Below are 6,222 nucleotides of genomic sequence, written 5' to 3' on the forward strand. Positions count from 1 at the left end.
TCAGAAGGTTTTATTTCATTATTTCGAAACACAATTTTTGCAATTTCTCTCTCAAATCTTCACCATTTCCGCCAAGGTTTGATTCAAAAGCTTGCTTTAAACATTACTAATCGAGGTATGTGTTTTAATCTTGCATTAATCTTCCATATTTGTCGAATTTTGAGCCGCGAACATTAGGGTTTTCGACCCTTTTGATCGAAAATTTGGGGCTTTTCCCCCAAATGGATTTGTCGTGCCAAATTGATACTAGAAATGGATAATAGGTGATGCTAGGAACATAACCATGTATTTACTTCGAATTTTCATCAAGTTTTGAGCCCTTGAGCAGAAATTGAGACGGTTTCACAGCTAGATCGTAAATTGCTTCGAAAATGGCCTTAGGATTGCCCATTTGTGATGAAACTTGATATTTGGGACCCTTGGATGATGGGGAAACTTTCTACCATCTTGGAAGTTTGGTTTGTGACAACTTTTTCAGGACACTTTTCTAGGGCATAACCGCCATTATAGCGAAATGCTGCCGAATTTTCGACTCGAACCCGAGACTAGGCCTTGACTTTGTCTTGACTTGACTCAACTCATCACATGAGTGATTGAATTGGTGAGAACATGGCCAAGGATGGCCATAAATGGGGAATTCCCGGGCCTTGAAGGCTCGAAAATTTCTTAACAAAGGCTTGTCGTCATATGATGCGGCCTGAATTTGCTTTAACGTTGCAGGTGACGATGCTTCTACTTCTGGGAGGGATCCCATGGATGTAGACGCCGCTGTTGTTGAGGAGGCGCTAGAGCAGGCCTTCACCGCTGCGGTGATGGCTGCTGCGGACGAGGTTCCCGAGGAGGAGGCTGCTGAGGAGGAGGAGATTCCGAGACGGGCCCACCTCGGACGAGGAGGTCGTCAGCTGAGAGGTGCTCCTGCATGGGCCGAGACCTGGGAGAGTAGGCACCTCGTGTGGGCTGCAGAGGGCCACTTGTCCTACAGGACGGTGAAGAGCTTGGTAAATAGGAATTCCCTAACTCATTACCTATCCTTTTCTATTTTTGTTCAAATTTCTTTTAAATTTATTCAAAACTAAAGATAGCTTTGTTTCAAATCATAATAGGAGGCCGGGAACATCCGGTCGTTCTCGGGGTATACGACAGCGATGGAGCATTACGAGCGGCTGTCGGCGGAGGAGAGGGCCATGATCGAGCGTGGAGCGTTTGGTCCTCCTGGTTCGTGTCCGGAGGGATATCGTGAAGAGGAAGTTGCGGGCCAACCTTAGCCTGGTTCGCGCTTTCTTGGATCGATTTTGGGATACGACTTCCACGTTTCACCTGCCTTTTGGTGAGGTGGGAGTCACTTTGGAGGACTACGGCATGATTTCTGGTCTGCCGTGCGGGACCGAGGAGATGGTGTGGCGGAGACTGCGGCATGAGGGTGGATTCGGCCGAGGCGAGGAGGTTGATCGGCTGGAACCTGTCGCCGAAGGCTGTTGCGGTGCCGGGTTTGGTACCCAGTTCCTACGTTCGAGACTACTTCGCGGGGAAGACCCCGGCATCGGTGGTGATCGATGGGAGGGAGACGACTCCTCCTCCTTGTACAGCTGAGCAGAGGGCTCGTATGTGGCTTTGGTGGTTCTTGTCTTCGATCTACCTCGGAGACAAGGGTGAGAGGCTGTCGACGAAGCTTCTTCCCTTTCTTTCGACTGAGTTCCCTAGGGCGTTGGGACCGGTCATCTGCTGGTTTTGCGGTCCTCATCCGCTTTATGAGGGCCATGGTTCGTCCGGAGTTGATGGAGAAGGGGACTTCTCCTGGTGCCGTCGGACCAGGCTCTTGTTGGAGGTATGAACCTTCCTTTAGACCAAAGTAAATTCCTTTCTTTTATCAAAGATCGAAAGATCGTCATTGACTATTCTGTTTTACAGGCGTGGGTGTACTCCTACTTTCCGGACCTCGCGCCCAAGAGGACGGAGCCGTTGGAGAGGGCCTATCCCGTGGTGAGGGATTGGGTCATGTGCCGGACGAAGAGCAAGCGTTCTTCTCACAATGTCTACCGGCGGGATGTGAATGCTCTTCAGCTGAGCAGCGTGAGTATCCCATTTGTATGCACTTATTCTTCTCATACTTCGTTTTAAATTGATCATAGGAATGACCTTTGCCTTCATATTGTCGCAGTGGGTGCCCAGACCTTGGGCGGAGTACGCTGGAGCGCCTCCTTTTGTCGCTGAGGTCCTTCGACCTAGGAGCTCGAGTCGGCTGTTGTTGTGGACGTCGATGGGTCCTGTGTGGTATCTGGGCGAGCGGTCAGCTCGTCAGTGCTTTCGGGGCGCGTTGACGGTTCCCGTCGATCCTCCTAGGACGATGTTTAGGGAGCCTTCTGAGGCTGAGAGGGAGGCGGACTTGGCTGGCGCTAGTGGCGACGACCTTCTTCTCCCTGACGAGGATTACTCGGCGTTCCTTTACGGGAGGTTGGCGTATTGGCCGGTAGTGGTGAGCATCTTTTGTTTCTTGTTGGATCTTGATTTTCGAGAGTTGCGACGAAAGATCATCGATTAACGAGGGCCATTTGTCTTTGCAGGAGGTTGAGGCGGCGGGCATCGAGCCCCCAGAGTACCCCGAGACCCTTGAGTACACTGACGCTACTGGGAGGACGACGATCTCCGAGCTGCGTGACTTTGACGTGGCTGTGACGGATGCTGGCCTAGATGACTGGCAGCATCTGATTCGGAGGGTGAGTTCCCATTTTGCATAGTTTTCGTGTAAGAACACATTTGATTAAATTTGTTCAATTTACTGAGAATTCTTTTGAAATGCAGGTCGCGCCATCTCGGTTTGTGGCCCTATGGAGGGTGGCCAACCGGCTACGAGCTACGGCCATCGAGGCACTCGTCGGCGGTCGAGGTCGTCAGGTATGAACCTCATTTGATTTATTTTGATTTTTGGTTTTTCAGTTTTGTTTGAATTGATTGACATGAGCCAATTTCTTGTTGTCCACAGGCCGGTCGTGAGCTGGAGCGAGAGTTGACCCAGTCTCGGGAGGAGACGGCTCGTTTGTCGAGGGAGCTCGAGTTTCGGGACGCCGAGATTGTCGCTCTTATGGCGAGGGTCGCCGAGCTGGAGGGTGCCCAGCAGTAGTCTGCGTGGTTTTGTAGACTTGATTTTGAACATTTTTGGACTTGTTTGGGGCGCAAGCCCCGATTACTTCGGACTTTTGAATTATTTGGGGCGAAGCCCCCAGTTTACTTGCACATTTGGACCTGTTTGGGGCGAAGCCCCCAGTTTGCTTGTACATTTGCTTTTTTGTTGTATATACGATGGCCTGAGTGCCTTTTGCCGCTGGATGGTGTTGTTTGTACCTGCGGGTTAGCTTTTGAACAGGTTTGGTAGACAACGGTTTATGCCGTCATGCTGCCGGAATTTACATAGAAAATCACGTAACACATACATTTTATATACACATAGGGCCTTTAATTAGTGCAAAATGAGACTCGAAAGGACGTGAAAATGCAAAAATTTTGTTGGAAATGACCGGACGGTAGGGAGGGTTACCCCCGAAAAAAAAGAAAAAAGAGAAATCTATAAGTTAGAAAATGGAGAAATATAAATATTGAATTTTATTAAAATGAAAACAAAAGAAAATTAAAAAAGAAACGATTTAAAGTGTGCTGAAATGGCGGAGGTGTCGATGTCGCCTCGAAATGCGTGCCCGCGAATTTAGGAAACCCGAAACATGGTAAATTTCTCGGATTTACCAAAATAAAATCCCGTAGGAATAGGAAATTATTCGTTTATAGAATTAGGAAAGATCCAAACGCGAAATCACGAAGTGAGGCTGGGAAGAGGCGCGAGCATGAGTCGCGTCCCTTTGAAGAGGCGCAAAAAGTGCCGCGCCTGTTCCTGCAGTGTCGGTTCGACGGATTTTTGGAAACAGCAATTAGTATAAATAGAAGCGTCGACGAAGCTTTAAATCATATAATTCTTCCGTCTCTTCTTCGTCGATTCACACATAAAAACTCCCAATAAATTTTCAAGAGAAAATTATCATCATGAATACTTTGGAGATTCGCTTGAAGGAATGAACTAATGAGTTTTCGAACATTGAGAAACATGATATGGGTGCTTATAACCTTGGGTCTTTATTGAGTTTGAAACTCATTAAGGTTGTAAAACCGTTCTTGGATACTTGCCTTGATTATTGGGACCCAAATTATCATGTTTTTGCGTTCCCAGGAGGTGATATTTGTCCTTTTCCGGAGGAAATTGCTGCTATTGGCGGGTGGGACCCTGAACATCTACCTGCCATCCCTTCTACTGCTCAAGGGTATAAGAGTAAGTTCAGAGATTTGCTTGGACTTACTAGACTCGAGGTAGATCGTCTCGTTACCCCGAAAGGCGTGAGAATGTTGGATTTTATAGACCGATTCATCAACAGGGCCGACCCTACTGTTTCTTATGTTGCCAGGAGGAGGGCGTTTGGCTTCTGTTTGCTGCATGTGTATGTCTTTCAGGGACATGTTGATGAAGATTTGAGAGGCGATCCTCGTCTTCTGGGCCTTATTGAGCAAATGGAGCTGCGCAGGAGCCCAGCTTGTCTATGCCTAGGGGAGATTATCTTGGGCTTGGACAATAGGAAATCCAACCGCGATCTTCCATTTTTGGGGAGTCCCGTTATCCTACAGGTAAAAGACACCTTTCTCTTTTTTTTTTTTTTTTTTTTTTTTTTTTTTTTTTTTTTTTTTTTTTTTTTTTTTTTTTTTTTTTTTTTTTTGCGGATGTCTAATACCTGTTTTTTGGTAGGTTTGGCTTATGGAACGGCTCCGATTGCTCGAGCCCCCAGTTCATGCACTTTCCTATCATGCCCGTATGATTTCGATGAGGACACGGCTGTACATGGTGGACTTCACCCGGGTCTGCGATTATTGGAAGAACAAGTTGAAGAATGATGATGGCCCGCCGATCGGGTGGGTCGTTCCGTGGTGGCACCTCAAGTCTCACACGGAGTGTCTTCTTTGGATCCTACTAGGTCCGTGCGCATTCCCCGGATTGGAGTTTATGGTATGCATCTTTCCCGAGAGACCGATGAGGCAAGTCGGGTTGAAGCGAGATGATCCCTAGGCTTGACACCGTTCCGCAGATCGCTATGGCGCTTACTACGAGAGTCGAAGAGAGTGGGCCATGAAATGGGCCCAAAGGAACATGTGGTTCTTGAGCTTCTCCGCCAATGCCTTGTGGGTGTCGGACTCTTATCTGAGGTGGAGAAAGGCCGCAACTTCGGAAGAGCGCGAAAATCGAGGAAGCGCGAGCCCGTTGACTACAAGGTGCGCGAGGGAGAGAAAGAGAAGGAGAAGCATCCGATGAAGGAGAAGAAGAAGCCGGGTTTCAAGTCATTCATCCTTCCAAGAAATCGAAGACTACTCCTGTCGCAGAGATGGTGGTTGGCAAGAATGGAAGAGTTAGGCCTCGAGAAAGACCGTTGGTGATTAGGTCTGAAGTGGTGCAAGAGCGCCCGGCTCGAGGTCGTGATAAGAAATATGACAAGAACGACAAGGGCAAGGGAAAGATGGAGGAATAGCCCAGGTCTTATTTATTATTTGATTATTATTATTATTATTGTAACAAGAGGAGGGATTTTTAGAATCCTAGCCTAATCTATTTTTATTATTTGTCGTATTATTATTATTAGAAATTGAATGAAATAAAAAGGTTAAGTGGTTATGAAACCGTTGTGATTTTCTTTAATTATTCTTGTCGAATTTCATATGCAATGCAAATGTCCTTCTATTTACATTTTAAATATAATGGTGGGTTGAATCCCGTGAAGGATTGCCTACGTATTCACTTAAAGAAAGCGAAATCAAACCCTTGCGCGTAGTTCGAGTAAATGTAAAAGAATAATTGTTCGAAGCAAGAGCTTGTAATGAACATAGAAAATAAGCATGAGCTTTTGCTTACTCGGGAGGTGCGAATTTAGTTTGTTTGATGATATGAGGATGACAAGCTTGCCAAGATGCAAGAGCATAGTGACATTCAAATGGGCCAGGGGCCGTTTATTTAGTGCCACAAGAGCGACACGTAGGTTTACGCGAGGCGCGTTTTTGTTCCTATTCTAGGCATAGTATCGTTTCAGTTGGTCGAGATTTGTGGGGTTTGAAAACTCATTCCCATCTAGGTCTGTGATTCTAACCGCGCCTCCTGGGAGTATGGATTCTACTAGATATGGTCCGGCCCAATTAGGTTTG

The sequence above is a fragment of the Silene latifolia genome, chromosome Y, assembly GCF_048544455.1.
Source record: "Silene latifolia isolate original U9 population chromosome Y, ASM4854445v1, whole genome shotgun sequence".
In the NCBI taxonomy this organism is placed as follows: Eukaryota; Viridiplantae; Streptophyta; class Magnoliopsida; order Caryophyllales; family Caryophyllaceae; genus Silene; species Silene latifolia.